Source organism: Capricornis sumatraensis, chromosome 6, assembly GCF_032405125.1.
Source record: "Capricornis sumatraensis isolate serow.1 chromosome 6, serow.2, whole genome shotgun sequence".
Lineage (NCBI taxonomy): Eukaryota > Metazoa > Chordata > Mammalia > Artiodactyla > Bovidae > Capricornis > Capricornis sumatraensis.
In genome coordinates, this window is record NC_091074.1 from 59,278,525 (window position 1) to 59,296,235 (window position 17,711).

Genomic DNA, 17,711 nt, shown 5'->3' on the forward strand with positions numbered 1-17,711 from the left:
TGCAATTCAAGGGGTCGCTAAGAGTCGGACACGACTGAACGACTTCACTTTGACTTTTCACTTTCATGCATTGGACAAGGACATGGCAATTCCCTCCAGTATTTTTGCCTAGAGATTCCCAGGGTTGGGAGAGCCTGGTGGGCTGCCGTCTATGGGGTCGCACGGAGTTGGACACGATTGAAGCAAATAGCAGCAGCAGCAGCAGCAGCAGCAGCAGCAGCAGCAGCAGCAGCAGCAGCAGCAGCAGCAGCAGCAGCAGGGCTTCTCAAACTTGAGTGTTGAAGTGGGCTGAATGGTGATCCCCTTAAAAGATTTTTCTCCAGAACTGGTGAATGTGATGGGAATGGATGTCTTTGCAGGTATGTCTTTGCAGGTGTCGTTAAGTTAAAGATCTCCAGGTGAACCCTAAATCCAATGACGAGTGTCCTCATAAGAGATAGAGAAGAGAAGGCCGTGTGGAGACAGCAGCAGGTTTGGAGTGAGGCAGCCACAAGGAGTGTCAACAGCCATCAGATACCGGAAGAGGCCAGGAAGAGAAGGAGCCTTCAGAGGGAGGGCAGCCCTGCTGACACCTCCAGAACTGTGGGAAAATACATTTCTGTTGCTTTAAGCTACCGGTTTCTGGTAATTTGCCATGGCAGCCCTAGGAAATGAACACGGGTGTGCACCAGGCTCACCTGGAGGGATCCTTGAAACATAGACTGCAGATCCTCAGTCCCGTAGTATCTGATTCAGTAGGTGTGAGTCAGCAGTGAGAAGTCACATTTCTGACAAGTCTCCAGGAGATGGTGCTGCTAATCTGGGAACATTTTGAGAATCACAGATCTAGACTTACCAGCTTTTCCGTACTGGCTTTACATTACAAATTTTCCAGGGATGCTCTTAGAACACTCAGAGATTCTGATTTTTAATCAGTCTCTAGTGGGACTTAGCGATCAGTAGTTAAAAATCTCGGCAGGTGATTCTGATTATAGCTGGCAAAGAACTACTTTAGACTTGCCATTTACTTTAAAATTCCTACAAAGTAGCTTGGTAATGTGAAAAGTGATGTATTTATGAGACTTTAAAAGCAATTGATTGCATCATTAATATAAAATTAACAGTGATTGCTTTTATCTTCCTCCCACCCCCACCTCGACAGTGATTATTTTTAAGAAGTCAGGAATGAGAATATATTAAAATTTTTTAAATTTTATATTGGGGCATAGTTGGTTAATAGTGTTGTGTTAGTTTCAGGTGTGCAGTAAAGTGATTCTGTTATATTTATGAATATTTCTATTGTTTTTCAAATTCTTTTCCCATTTAGGTTATTACCATGTTTTGAGCAGTGTTTCTTGTGCTACACAATAGGTCTTCACTGGTTATCTATTTTAAATATAACAGTGTGAACATGTCAGACCCAAACTCCCAATCTATTCTTCCCCTCTGTCCTTTTTCCCTTGTAACTGTAAACTTGCTTTTTAAGTCTTGAGGCTGTTTCTATTTTGTAAATAAGTTCATTTGTATAATTTTTTTTAGATTCCTCATATAAGTGATATCATATGATATTTATCTTTCTCTGGTTTTTAAAAGTGTTTTCATTAATTAAATAATTTATTTTTGGCTGGGCTGGGTCTTTGTTGCTGTATGCAACCTTTCTCTAGTTGGGGTGAGGGGGGCTACACTCCAGTTGCAATGCATGGGCTTCTCATTGTGGTGGCTTCTCTTGTTGTAGGGCATGGGCTGTAGGGTGCTCTGGCTTCAACCTAGGCTCAGTAGTTGTGGCTCGCGGGCTTAACTGATCTGTGGCATGTGGAGCTTTTTGGAGCAGGAACTCATGTTCCTTGCACTGGCAGGCAGATTCTTAACCACTGGACCACCAGGGAAGTCCTTTCTCTGTTTACTAAGTATGATAATCCCCAAGTCCACCTATGCTACTGCCAATGGCATTAATTTTTTCTAACAGCTGAATAATACTCCATTGTATATATGTATCACGTCTTTATCCATTCATCTGATGATGGGCATTTAGGTTGCTTCATGTCTTGGCTATTGTAAATAGTGCTGCAGTGAACACTGGGGTGCATGTATCCTTTTGAATCTTGTTTTTCTCCAGATATGTGCCCAGTAATGGGATTGTTGGATCATATGGTAGCTCTTTTTAGTTTCTTAAGGAACCTCCATACTGTCCAATGGGAATCTGTTTTAAAATGATTTCCTAAAATTATAAGGTCTTAATATTACTGTTAATTCTCAGAGAATGGGGTCCAAAGGAAGTGCTACAGTTTTGTTAGCATATTACACTGACAGATGGTTTGGTACAGTTCTTCTCTGCAATTAATTTCTGAGTAATGTCCTTAATATGGTATTTGGGACTTTGTGGTGTTAGAAATGCACACTTTGTAGAGTAGGATTGAGAACTCAAAGACTAGAGATTTAAAAGATAACTGATTACTGGCTAGAATGGTCTCTCCTCTTTTGACGCCCCCTCTTCTCCTCCTGCTCATATCTGTCTCCCTCCCCCTCTTTTCTTCTCTTCCCCATGTAACTCTGCACACCTCTCTGGGTGTCCCTCACTGTGGAGAATTTTTTCACCATTAACCTTGATGTTTTATCATCCTCACTGTATTGATGGAGAAGTCTTGAGGCTACTGTGAGAATAAGACTGAAAACCAGAGGCAGGAGGTTTAAATCCAAAACTTGAGAACACCAGAGAACTCCTGATTCCAGAGAACATTAATAGACAAGAGCTCATCCAAAAGCCTCCATACCTACACTGAAACCAAGCTCCACTCAAGAGCCAAGAAGTTCCAGAGAAAGACATACCAACCTAATTCTCTAGCAATGCAGGAACACAGCCCTGAGCATTAAAATACAGCCTGCCTAAGGCCATGCCAAACCCATAGACAACCCAAAATTCCCTACGGGACATTTCACTGCACTCCAGAGAGAAGAGATCCAGCTCTACCCACCAGAACACAGATATAAACTCCCCTAACCAGGAAATCTTGATAAGCCCCACCAACAGGGAGCAAACTCCACGATAAAGAGGAACCACAAACTTCCAGCCTACAGAAAGGCCTCCCCAAACACAGTAATATAAACAAAATGAAAAGGCAGAGAAATATTCATCAGGTAAGTTCAGTTCAGTTCAGTCCCTCAGTCATGTCTGACTCTTTGCAACCCCATAAATCGCAGCACGCCAGGCCTCTCTGTCCATCACCAACTCCCAGAGTTCACCCAGACTCACGTCCATCGAGTTAGTGATGCCATCCAGCCATCTCATCTTCTGTTGTCCCCTTCTTCTCCTGCCCCCAATCCCTCCCAGCAGCAGAGTCTTTTCCAATGAGTCAACTCTTCACATGAGGTGGCCAAAGTACTGGAGTTTCAGCTTTAGCATCATTCCTGCCAAAGAAATCCCAGGGCTGATCTCCTTCAGAATGGACTGGTTGGATCTCCTTGCAGTCCCAGGGACTCTCAAGAGTCTTCTCCAACACCACACTTCAAAAGCATCAATTCTTCAGTGCTCAGCCTTCTTCACAGTCCAACTCTCACATCCATACATGACTACTGGAAAAACCATAGCCTTGACTAGATGGACCTTAGTTGGCAAAGTAATGTCTCTGCTTTTTAATATGCTATCTAGGTTGGTCATAACTTTTCTTCCAAGGAGTAGGCATCTTTTAATTTCATGGCTGCAGTCACCATCTGCAGTGATTTGGGAGCCCAAGAAAATAAAGTCTGACACTGTTTCCACTGATTCCCCATCTATTTGCCATGAAGTGATGGGACCAGATGCCATGATCTTCGTTTTCTGAATGTTGAGCTTTATGCCAACATTTTCACTCTCCTGTTTCACTTTCATCAAGAGGCTTTTTAGGTTCTCTTCACTTTCTGCCATAAGGTGTCATCTGCATATCTGAGGTTATTGATATTTCTCCCAGCAATCTTGATTCCAGCTTGTGCTTCTTCCAGCCTAGCATTTCTCATGATGTACTCTGCATACAAGTTAAATAAGCAGGGTGACAATATACAGCCTTGATGTACTCCTTTTCCTATTTGGAACCAGTCTGTTGTTCCATGTCCAGTTCTAACTGTTGCTTCCTGACCTGCATATAGGTTTCTCAAGAGGCAGATCAGGTGGTCTGGTATTCCTATCTCTTTAGGAACATGATAAGTGCCCACCAAACCAAAAATAGAGGAGGAAATACGGAGTCTATCTGAAAAATAATTCAGAATAATGATAGCAAAGATGATCCAAAATCTTGAAAACAAAATGGAGTTACAGATAAATAGACTAGAGACATGGATTGAGAAGATGCAAGAAATGTTTAACAAGGATCTGGAAGAAATAAAAAAAGCCAATCAATAATGAATAATGCAATAAATGAGGTCAAAAGCACTCTGGAAGGAACCAACAGTAGAATAACTGAGGCAGAAGATAGGATAAGTGAGGTGGAAGATAGAATGGTGGAAATAAATGAAGCAGAGAGGAAAAGAGAAAAAATAATTAAGTGAGGACAACCTCAGAGACCTCTGCGACAATGTTAATGCCCCAACATTCGAATCATAGGAGTCCCAGAAGAAGACAAAAAGAAATGGCATGAAAAAATACTTGAGGAGATAGTAGTTGAAAACCTTCCTAAAATGGGGAAGGAAATCGCCACTCAAGTCCAAGAAACCCAGAGAGTTCCAAGCAGGATAAACCCAAAGCAAAACACTCCAAGACACATATTAATCAAATTAATGAAGATCAAATACAAAGAGCAAATATTAAAAGCAGCAAGGAAAAAGCAACAAATAACGCACAAGGGGATCCCCATAAGGATAACAGCTGATCTTTCAGTAGAAACGCCTCAGGCCAGAAGGGAATGACAGGACATACTTAAAGTGATGAAAGAGAAAAACCTACAATCCAGATTACTATCCCAGCAAGGATCTCATTCAAATAAGGAAGGAGAAATCAAAAGCTTTACAGATAAGCAAAGGCTCAGAGAATTCAGCACCACCAAACCAGCTCTCCAACAAATGCTAAAGGATATTCTCTACACAGGAAACACAGAAAAGGTTTATAAACTCAAACCCCAAACAACAAAGTAAATGGGATCATACTTATCAATAATTACCTTAAATATAAATGGGTTGAATGATCCAACCAAAAGACAAAGACTGGCTGAATGGATACAAAAACAAGACCCCTATATATGCTGTCTAAAAGAGACCCACCTCAAACCAAGGGACACATACAGACTGAAAGTGAAGGGCTGGAAAAAGATATTTCATGCAAATGGAGACCAAAAGAAAGCAGGAGTAGCAATACTCATATCAGATAAAATAGACTTTGAAATAAAGGCTGTGAAAAGAGAGAAAGAAGGACACTACATAATGATCAAAGGACCAATCCAAGAAGAAGATATAACAATTATAAATATATATGCACCCAACATAAGAGAACTGCAATATGTAAGGCAAATGCTAACAAGTATAAGAGGGGAAATTAACAGTAACAAAATAATAGTGAACGACTTTAATACCCCACTCACACCTATGGATAGGTCAACCAAACAGAAAATTAGCAAGGAAATACAACCTTTAAGTGATACAATAGACCAATTAGACCTAATCGATATCTATAGGATATTTCACCCCAAAACAATGAATTTCACCTTTTTCTCAAGTGCACACAGAACATTCTCCAGGATAGATCACATCCTGGACCATAAATCTAGTCTTGGTAAATTCAAAAAAACTGAAATCATTCCAAATCTTTTCTGATCACAATGCAGTAAGATTAGATGTCAACTACGGGGGAAAAACTATTAAAAATACAAACATATGGAGGATAAACAACATGCTTCTGAATAACCAACAAATCACAGAAGAAATAAAAAAAGGAATCAGAATATGCATAGAAACAAATGAAAATGAAAAAATGACAACTCCAAAATCTATGGGATTCAGTAAAAGCATTGCTAAGGATATGGTTCATAGCAATGCAAGCTTACCTCAAGAAACAAGAAAAAATCAGATAAATAACCTAACTTTACACCTAAAGCAACTAGAAAAAGAAGAAATGAAGAACCCCAGGGTTAGTAGAAGGAAAGAAATCATAAAAATTAGGGCAGAAATAAATGAAAAAGAAGGAGACCATAGAAAAAATCAACAAAACTAAAAGCTGGTTCTTTGAGAAGATAAATAAAATAGGCAAACCATTAGCCAGACTCATTAAGAAAAAAAGAGAGAAGAATCAAATCAACAAAATTAGAAATGAAAATGGAGAAACCATAACAGACAACACAGAAACACAAAGGATCAAGAGAGACTACAATCAGTGCCTATATGACAATAAAATGGACAATTTGGAAGAAATGGACAAATTTTTAGAAAAGTATAACCTTCCAAAACTGAACCAGGAAGAAATAGAAAATCTTAACAGACCCATTACAAGCCTGGAAACCAAAACTGTAATAAAAAATCTTCCAACAAACAAAAGCCTAGGACCAAATGGCTTCACAGGTGAATTCAATCAAAAATTTAGACAAGAGCTAACATCTATCCTACTCAAACTCTTCCATAAAATTGCAGAGAAAGGTAAACTTCAAAACTCATTCTATTAGGCCACCATCACCCTAATACCAAAACCAGATAAAGATATCACAAAAAAAGAAAACTACAGGCCAATATCACTGATGAACATAGATGCAAAAATCCTCAACAAAATTCTAGCAAACAATTCAACAACATAGTAAAAAGATCATACATCATGACCACGTGGGCTTTATCCCAGGAATGCAAGGATTCTACAATATTCACAAATCAATCAATATGATACACCACATTAACAAATTGAAAGATAAAAACCATATGATTATCTCAATAGATGCAGAGAAAGCCTTTGACAAAATTCAACATCCATTTATGATAAAAACCCTCCAGGAAACAGGTATAGAAGGAACATACCTCAATATAATAAAAGTCATATATGATAAACACACAGCAAACATCCTCAGTGGTGAAAAATGGAAAGCATTTCCCCTAAAGTCAGGAACAAGACAAGGGTGCTCACTCTCACCACTGCTATTCAACATTGTTTTGGAAGTTTTAGCCACAGCAATAAGAGAAGAAAAAGAAATAAAAGGAATCCAGACTGGAAAAGAAGTAAACTCTTCACTGTTTGCAGATGACATGATACTCTACATAGAAAACCCTAAAGACACCACCAGAAAATTACTAGAGTGAATCAATGAATATATAGTAAAGTTGCAGGATATAAAATTAATTCACAGAAATCCCTTGCATTCCTGTACACTAACAATGAGAAAACAGAGAAATTAAGGAAACAATTCCATTCACCATTGTGATGAAAAGAATAAAATACTTAGGAATAAATCTACCTAAAGAAACAAAAGACCTATACATAGAAAACTATAAAACACTGATGAATGAAATCAAAGATGACAGAAATAGATAGAGAAATACACCACATTCATGGATTGGAAGAATTAATATAGTGAAAATGAGTATAGTACCAAAGCAATCTATACATTCAATGCAATCCCTATCAATCTACCAATGGTATTTTTCACAGAATTAGAACAAATAAATTCACAGTTTGTATGGAAATACAAAAAACCTCAAATAGTCAAAGCAATCTTGAGAAAGAAGAATGGAACTGGAGGAATCAACCTGCCTGACTTCAGACTATACTACAAAGCTACAGTCATCAAGACAATTTGGTACTGGTACAAAGACAGAAATATAGATCAGTGGAACAAATTAGAAAGCCCAGAGATAAATCCATGCACCTATAGACACCTTATCTTTGACAAAAGAGGCAAGAATATACAATGGAGAAAAGACAATCTCTTTAACAAGTGGTGCTGGGAAAACTGGTCAACCACTTGTAAAAGAATGAAACTAGAACACTTTCTGACATCATACACAAAAATAAACTCAAAATGGATTAAATATCTAAACATAAGACCAGAAAGTATAAAATTCCTAGAGGAAAACATAGGAAAACATTCTCTGACATAAATCACAGAAGGATCCTCTATGACCCACCTCCCAGAGTAATGGAAATAAAAGCAAAAATAAACAAATGGGACCTAATTAATCTTAAAAGCTTTTTCACAGTGAAGGAAACTATAAGCAAGGTGAAAAGACAGCCTTCAGAATGGGAGAAAATGATAGCAAATGAAGTAACTGACAAAGAATTAATCTCAAAAATATACAAGCAGCTCATGCAGCTCAATACTGGAAAAATAAATAACCAAATCAAAAAGTGGAAAAAAGACCTAAACAGACATTTCTCCAAAGAAGACATACAGATGGCTAACAAACACATGAAAAAGTGCTCAATATCACTCATTATCAGAGAAATGAAAATCAAAACCTCAATGAGGTACCATCTCATGCCACTCAGAATGACTGCTATCAAAAAGTCTACAAAAAATAAATGCTGGAGAGGGTGTGAAGAGGGAGCCCTCTTATACTGTTGGTTGGAATGCAAACTAGTACAGCCACTATGGAGAACAGTGTGGAGATTCCTTAAAAAACTGGAAATAGAATTGCAAATGACCCAGCAATCCACTGCTGGGCATACACACCAAGGAAATCAGAATTGAAAGAGACATGTATACTCCAATGTTCATCACAGCACTGTTTACAATAGCTAGGGCATGGACGCAACCTAGATGTCCATCAGCAGACGAATGGATAAGAAAGCTGTGGTACATATACACAATGGAATATTACTCAGCTATTAAAAAGAATGCATTTGAATAAGTTCTAATGAGGTGGATGAAACTGGAGCCTATTATATAGAGTGAAGTAAGTCAGAAAGAAAAACACCAATACAGTATATTAATGCATACATATGGAATTTAGAAAGATGATAAGGATGACCCTATATGTGAGACAGGAAAAAAGACACAGATAAAGAACAGACTTTTGAAGTCTGTGGGAGAAGTTGAGGGTGGGATGATTTGGCAGAATAGCATTGAAACATGTATATTACCATTTGTGAAGTAGATCACCAATCCAAATTTGATGTATGAAACAGGGCACTCAAAGCTGGTGCATTGGGATCACCCTGAGGGATGGGATGGGGAGGGTGGGAGGGGTGTTCAGAATGGGGGACACATGTATACCCATGGCTGATTCATGTCAATGTATGGCAAAAACCACTCCAATATTGTAAAATAATTAGCTTCCAATTAAAATAAATACATTTTTAAAAAAAGGTAAAAAAATGATTTCCTAAAATTATAAGAAGGTCTTAATATTATAGTTAATTCCCAGAGAATGGGGTCCAAAGGAAGCATTACTTTTTGTTGTTAGCATATTATACTGACAAATGGTTTGGTACAGTACCTCTTTGCAGTTGATTTCTGAATAATATCCCTAATATGGTATTTGGGACTTTGTGGTGTTAGAAATGCATATCTTGTAGAGTAGGATTTAGACTCAAACACTAGAGATTTAAGAGATGACATTGCCCAAGAGGCAGAATCAGCACATAGAGCCATTAAAAGCACAGATCTTGCATAACAGGCTTAGACTGGAATTCTACAACTGTTATTACTATGAGTATAACCTGTGACAAGTTACAACTTAAAATGATTCATTTTATTATTGTTAAAATAGATCTTCATGCTTAACTGATATTCTGTAGTTTTTTGGTTTTATATATATTTATTGATTTTCTACTAGAGAAGTTAAAGTTTTATCTCCCTTGTACACCCTCAACCCATGTTCCCATCAACCCCATCTAAGCTTTTGCTCCCATCTTTCTAATGGAGTCATATTATTAATTTTTGGTGAAATCATTATTTGCTGTTTACATTATTTTGATCATGTAAATATTCAGTTCAGTTCAGTCACTCAGTTGTGTTTGACTCTTTGTGACCCCATGGACTGCAGCACGCTAGGCCTCCATGTCCATCCAAACTCTTGGAATTTACCCAAATTCATGTCCATTGAGTTGGTGATGCCATCCAGCCATCTCATCCTCTATCATCCCCTTCTCCTCCTGCCCTCAATCTCTCCCAGCATCAGGGTCTTTTCCAGTGAGTCAGTTCTTTGCATGAGGTGGCCAAAGTATTGGAGTTTCAGCTTCAATATCAGTCCTTCCAATGAACACCCAGGACTGATCTCCTTTAGGATGGACTGGTTGGATCTCCTTGCAGTCCAAGGGACTCTCAAGAGTCTTCTCCAACACCACAGTTCAAAAGCATCAATTCTTCAGCACTCAGCTTTCTTTATAGTCCAATTCTGACATCCATACATGACCACTGGAAAAACCATAGCCTTGACCAGACAGACTTAGTTGCGAAGTAATGTCTCTGCTTTTTAATATGCTGTCTAGGTTGGTCATAACTTTCCTTTCAAGGAGTAAGTGTCTTAATTTCATGGCTACAGTCACCATCTATGGTGATTTTGGAGCCCAAAAAAGTCAGCCTCTGTTTCTGCATATATGCCATAAAGTGATGGGGCCAGGTACCATGATCTTAGTTTTCTGAATGTTGAGATTTAAGCCAACTTTTTCAGTCTACCCTTTCACTTTCATCAAGAGGCTTTTTAGTTCTTCTCCACTTTCTGCCATAAGGGTGGTGTCATCTGCATATCTGTGGTTATTGGTATTTCTCCCAGCAATCTTGATTCTAACTTGTGCTTCTTCCAGCCCAGCAATTCTCATGATGTACTCTGCATATACCAACTCTTTGTGACCCCATGGACTGTAGCCCACCAGGCTCCTCTGTCCAGGGGATTCTCCAGGCAAGAATACTGGAGTGGGTTGCCATTTCCTTCTCCAGGGGATCTTCCCGACCCAGGGATTGAACCTGGGTCTCCTGCATTGTAGGCAGACGCTTTACCCTCTGAGCCATCAGGGAAGCCCTAAATAAGCACAGTGACAATATATATCCTGATGTACTCTTTTCCAAATTTGAAACCAGTCTGTTGTTCCATGTCCAGTTCTAATTGTTGCTTCCTGACCTGCATACAGGTTTCTCAAGAGGTCAGATGGCCTGGTATTCCCATCTCTTTAAGAATTTTCCACAGTTTATTGTGATCCACATAGTCAAAGGCTTTGGCATAGTCAATCAAGCAGAAATAGATGTTTTTCTGGAACTCTCTTGCTTTTTTGATGATCCAGTGGATGTTGGCAATTTGATCTCTGTTTCCTCTGCCTTTTCTAAAACCAGCTTGAACATCTGGAAGTTCACGGTTCGTGTATTGCTGAAGCCTGGCTGGAAGAATTTTGAGCATTACTTTACTAGCATGTGAGATGATTGTTCATACATAAACTATCATAAAATGTAATATGATTGTAGTTCCTTACAGTTTCTTCTCCTGAAGTTTATGATGGCTATGTTTTATCATATGTGTCTATTATTACTTCTTTTCCAAACATTTTTTTCAGAATGTACATGTCTTTCTTGCAGAGCTACACTCATCAGATAATCTATTAGCTTTACCCCCACCATGAAAGGGCTTCCCTGATTGCTCAGCTGATAAAGAATCCAGCTGCAATGCCAGAGACATTGGTTTGATTCCTTGGTTGGGAAGATCCCCTGGAGAAGGGATAGGCTACCCACTCCCATATTCATGGGTTTCCCTGGTGACTCAGAGGGTAAAGAATCTGCCTGCAATGAGGGAGACCTATTTCAATCCCTGGGTTAGGAAGATCCTCTGGAGGAGGGCATAGCAACCCACTCCAGTATTCTTGCCTAGAGAATCCCCATGAGCAAAAGAACCTGGCAGCCTACAACCCATGGGGTGGCAAAGAGTTGGACACCACTGAGCGACTAAGCATAGCGCAGCACCACCATGCAAACAGCTCTTTTGGAGCCTTTCATCCCACTCCTCCAGTCTGGGCTGGTTGCCTCTAGGCTGTTGAAGAACTGCTCACCAAGAAACCACTCCTTCCAAATTTCCTCTCCTCTCTCATTGTTTAGCTTCTTTTTTGTATCTTGTGGCTTCTTTTGTTTCAATTTAATTTTCTTAGCTTTGGCTGTGCTGAGTCCTCATTGCTGCGAATGGGGGCTACTCTCTAGCTGTGGTGCTCCAGCTTCTCATTGTGGTGGCTTCTCTTGCTGCAGAGCACAGGCTCTAGGGTGCACTAGCTTCAGCAGTTGTGGCACAAATACTGTACAGAGCACAGGCTCAATCGTTCTGGTCCGTAAGCTTAGTTGCTCCGCTATATGTAAGATCTTCCTGGATCAGGGATTGAACCTGGATCTCCTCAGTGGATTCTTTACTGCTGAGCCCCCAGAGAAGCCCTCTTGTGGCTTCACGGTTTGCTCCTTTCTTTGGCTGGAATTTACACTCGAATAGCTTTCTGGGAAACAGTTCTTGAGAGAGAGGTTACCTGAAGAGTACCTTGCATTTTAAAAATTCTTTATGCCTTGTTTGATAATGTAAATGGGAAAGAATTCTAAGCTGGAAAGTATTTCTTCCTCATAATTTTGATGATATTTTCTATGCCTCTTCCCTTTATTTTTGCTTTTTAGATGTCTGATGGCATTCTTATTCCTGAATCTTTGTTGTGCCCTCTTTTTTTGTTTATTTAAACTTTTATGATTTTTTTGTTTCTGGTATGCTAAATTTTATGATGAAGTGCTTGGTATCTTGGGGTACTTCATGGGCCTCTTCAAATTATAGGTTTATTTTCTTCAATTCTGAGAAAATTTCTTCTATTATATCTTTTATAGCTTCCTCTCCACTATTTTTTTGTTGATATTCTCTTTTTTGAAATTCTAATTCAGATGACAAACTCCTCAAAAATATGCTCTGATTTTCCTGTCTTTCCTCTACTTCCTATCAGTATTTAAAAAAAGTGGGGGGTGGATTTTTGACTTAATCTTCCCTTCCCAACCTTCTTATGAATTTTTAAAGACATTTTGGTTTTTTTCAAGAACTCTACCATTTTCTTTTTGAAATTCCCCTTAAGAGTGTCTTGTTGTATGAAGGTTATGCCTTCTCTTATTTATTTAAAGGTGTTGATTATTACTTTAATAAGTGCTGTTTGGTTCCTATTCCCTGTATTATGTTTCCTCTGAATTCCTTAATTCTACTTTGTTTTTCTGCCTTTTTTTTCTTTTTAATACATATGGCACTTATTTATCAAAGCTGGATGCTTCCTCATTCACACTTGGTCCTCTACTGCTGCATCTGGAAGTCTACAAACCACATTTCTCAGGCCCCTTTGCCAGCTGCTCTCCTCTTAGGTTCTGTCATTAAGAGGCATTTGTGAGATTTCAAAGTGAGAGGAAATGTGACATTTTCTGCTTTTGGCTTACATAGTAGCAGACATTATAGTTTCTGAAATTTACTAGTGATGTGTGGGTTGTGGTATATACTAGTTCAGTTCAGCTCAGTTGTGTCCAACTCTTTGTGACCCCATGAATCATAGCACACCAGGCCTCCTTGTCCATCACCAACTCCCAGAGTTCATTCAGATTCATGTCCATCCAGTCAGTGATGCCATCCAGCCATCTCATCCTCTGTCATCCCCTTCTCCTCCTGCCCCCAATCCCTCCCAGCAGCAGAGTTTTTAACAATGAGTCAACTCTTCACATGAGGTGGCCAAAGTACTGGAGTTTCAGCTTTAGCATCATTCCTTCCAAAGAAATCCCAGGGCTGATCTCCATCAGAATGGACTGGTTGGATCTCCTTGCAGTCCAAGGGACTCTCAAGAGTCTTCTCCAACACCACAGTTCAAAAGCATCAATTCTTCAGTGCTCAGCCTTCTTCACAGTCCAACTCTCACAACCATACCTGACCACAGGAAAAAGTGGTTCCTTAATCAGCAGTAGCTCCTCTGGCATTACCACTTCTCCATGGCTAGGGAGCCGGTCCATGCTGCCTCCTTATGAAGAGAATGAAGGAAAGTGAAATGGTCATTGATTTGCTATTCATGAAGGTTAAATCCAAACACATCTCATTTTCAAGGAAATCATCTCCAGAGACGGTAAATGGGAAATCAATTCACCTTACCAATTCTGTACTCTCTTGACAGAATTGATGTAAACCTTGCTCTATCCTTCTTGAACAAGATGGATAAATTACATTAATATGCTGTATATTTTATGTGAACTGCTAGAGAGAGAATCTAAGGGAATGTGTTGGATTTGAAATAGATTGGTAGCATCTATAGAAAACTTGTTTAAGACACAGCATTCTGCTTGGCAGCCTATGCTTCTCAGGAAAATGTTACATTTGAATTGGAAATAGGATTTGAGGCCATTTATTCCTCCATATATGAAAACACATTCAGTGTTTTCTATTCATAGTAGATTGTAAGCCTTTCAAAGGCCATGAAATCTTGCTTCAGTTACATTTGTCATCAGATTCATTTGTACTTCTGTGTGCAGTTACCCAGGTAACATATGCGTATGTGTGTGAGTGTGTATGTAACATTGTTAGTGCTGAACACTGTTGCCATATGGTTCACCAGTTTTTCCATGTTAATTACCTTTATGAGTCAATAAAGAGACAAAGATAAAGGCAGAAAAATTAGAGCTATGCATTTTTTTGGTGCACGAGCATAACACAGTTCCCCCTGCGCCCCGCCCATTGGTTAAGTTACAAAAGTTGGAAAATTCTTTTTAAAAAATATTTACATTTTGATTTTTTATTTGAAAAGTATTTATTTGGCTGCACAAAGTCTTAGTTGCGACACACAGGATCTTTAATCTTTCTTATGGTATACAGGCTGTTTAGTTGCAACATGTGGGATCTAGTTCCCTGATCAGGGATCGAACCTAGGTCCCCTGCATTGGGAGCACAGAGTTTTAGCCACTGGCCCACCAGAGAAATTATCTGAAAAACTTTTAAAGAGATTCTGACCCACAGATTTTGAGTCAGAAGAGATTCCTGATCCAAGTCATTAGGACCATATAAGTTAGACAAGAACTGCATTTTTTCTTGACTGTATGTCTCAGAAAGCATGTTATTTAATAAACTGTCAGTCAGTTACTCTGGAGTGAGAATTGCACTTATTTGAGCTGGGCAATCAATGGCAATCAATATAAACTTCTATGTATGTGTTTGTAGGAATCTTTGCATGTTCTTTTCTGTATTTGTGCAGACCTATGTATGGAAAATGGGCTTCCCTGGTGGCTCAGAGGTTAAAGCATCTGCCTGCAATGCGGGAGACCTGGGTTCAATCCCTGGGTTGGGAAGATCCCCTGGAGAAGGAAATGGCAACCCACTCCAGTATTCTTGCCTGGAGAATCCCACGGATGGAGGAGCCTGGTGGGCTACAGTTCATGGGGTCACAAAGAGTTGGACATGACTGAATGACTTCACTCACTCACTCATGTATGGAAAATCTAATGTGCTCTATAAATCTCCCCCTTTGGCATAGAGAAAAAAATATTAGCTTGGGATTCAGAATTGGGATCTAGCTTCAGGTCAAAGATAATTCTTGTACATGAAAAACCTCCTAGGAGACTTAACCAGAAGAATGTTTATCCATTATATTATTTATAACAATGAAACTTGAAAAAAAAATACACTGAGTTTCCAAGAGTTGGGAATTTTAAAACAGATTATGTTAAATTTACCTAATAAAATTTTTTCAGCCATTTAAAAGACTGTTGTAGACTAATATTTACTGGCATAAAATTATATTTTCACATATAGATTTACTTGATAAAATGTTAATTCTTTTTGCCTATTTAACAGCTTTTACATTTTTATTTAACAAATTTCACATATTTAGCATTTTTCAGACAACTCTTTAAAAAAAAATTTTGTTTTTCACCCAAGCAATACTAAATAAATATGCTTCTTCTTAACCCAGAGATTGAACCAAGTTCTCCTGCATTCCAGGCAGATTCTTTACTGTCTGAGCCACCAGGCAAGCACACAAGATGAAAAGTATGGTGGGATTGTTCCAAGATGGAGGAGGTTCATGACATTGTACAGGAGACAGGAATCAAAACCATCCCTGGGAAAAAGAAATGCAAAAAAGCAAAACAGCTGTCTAAGGAGGCCTTACAAATAGCTGTGAAAAGAAGGGAAGCGAAAAGCAAAGGAGAAAAGGAAAGATATACCCATTTGAATGCAGAGTTCCAAAGAATAGCAAGGAGAGATAAGAAAGCCTTCCTCAGCGATTAATGCAAAGACATAGAGGAAAACAATAGAACGGGAAAGACTAGAGATCTCTTCCAGAAAATTAGAGATACCAAGGGAAAATTTCTTGCAAAGATGGGCTCAATAAAGCAGAAGATATTAAGAAGAGGTGGCAAGAATACACAGAAGAACTGTACAAAAAAGATCTTCACGACTCAGATAATCATGATGGTGTGATCACTCACCTAGAGCCAGACATCCTGGAATGCGAAGTCAAGTGGACCTTAGAAAGCATCACTACAAACAAAGCTAGTGGAGGTGATGGAATTCCAGCAGAGCTATTTCAAATCCTGAAACATGATGCTGTGAAAGTGCTGCACTCAATATGCCAGCAAATTTGGAAAACTTAGCAGTGGCCACAGGACTGGAAAAGGTCAGTTTTCATTCCAATCCCAAAGAAAGGCAATGCCAAAGAATGCTCAAACTACTGCACAATCGCTCTCATCTCACACGCTAGCAAAGTAATGCTCAAAATTCTCCAAGCCAGGCTTCAGCAATACATGAACTGTGAACTTCCAGATGTTCAAGCTGGTTTTGGAAAAGGGAGAGGAACCAGAGATCAAATTGCTTTTTGCATCAAAAAAGCAAGAGAGTTCCAGAAAAACATCTATTTCTGCTTGATTGACTATGCCAAAGCCTTTGACTGTGTGGATCACAAGAAACTGTGGAAAATTCTGAAAGAGATGGGAATACCAGACCATCTGACCTGCCTTTTGAGAAACCTGTATGCAGGTCAGGAAGCAACAGTGAGAACTGGACTTGGAACAACAGACTGGTTCCAAATAGGAAAAGGAGTACGTCAAGGCTGTATATTGTCACCCTGCTTATTTAACTTATATGCAGAGTACATCATGGGAAACACTGGGCTAGATGAAGCACAAGCTGGAATCAAGATTGCCGGGAGCAATATCAATAACCTCAGATATGCCGATGACACCACCCTTATGGCAGAAACTGAAGAAGAACTAAAGAGCCTCTTGATGAAAGAGGACAGTGAAAACATTGGCTTAAAGCTCAACATTCAGAAAATGAAGATCATGGCATCTAGTCCCATTACTTCATGGCAAATAGATGGGGAAACAGTGGAAACAGTGGCTGACTTTATTTTTCTGGGCTCCAAAATCACTGCAGATGGTGATTGCAGCAATGAAACTAAAAGACACTTACTCCTTGGAAGGAAAGTTATGACCAAATAGCTAGCATATTGAAAAGCAGAGACATTACTTTGCCAACAAGGGTCCATCTAGTCAAGGCTATGGTTTTTCTGGTGGTCAGGTATGGATGTGAGAGTTAGACCATAAAGAAAGCTGAGCACCAAAGAATTGATGCTTTTGAAGTGTGGTGTTGGAGAAGACTCTTGAGAGTCCCTTGGACTGCAAGGAGATCCAACCAGTCCATCCTAAAGGAGATCACTCCTGCATGTTCATTGGAAGGACTGATGTTGAAGCTGAAACTCCAGTACTTTGGCCACCTGGTGTGAAGAGCTGATTCATTTGAAAAGACCCTGATGCTGGGAAAGATTGAGGGCAGGAGGAGAAGGGGACAACAGAGGATGAGGTGGTCAGATGGCATCGCCGACTTGATGAACA

General features: G+C 39.3%; 1 non-coding gene across 1 annotated transcript; it reads right to left on the bottom strand.

Moving 5' to 3' along the window:
• Positions 1-10,801: 10,801 nt before the first annotated feature.
• TRNAC-ACA (transfer RNA cysteine (anticodon ACA)) lies at positions 10,802-10,874 on the bottom strand. The gene has a single exon. It is a non-coding gene; the product is annotated as a tRNA-Cys (tRNA).
• Positions 10,875-17,711: the final 6,837 nt, after the last annotated feature.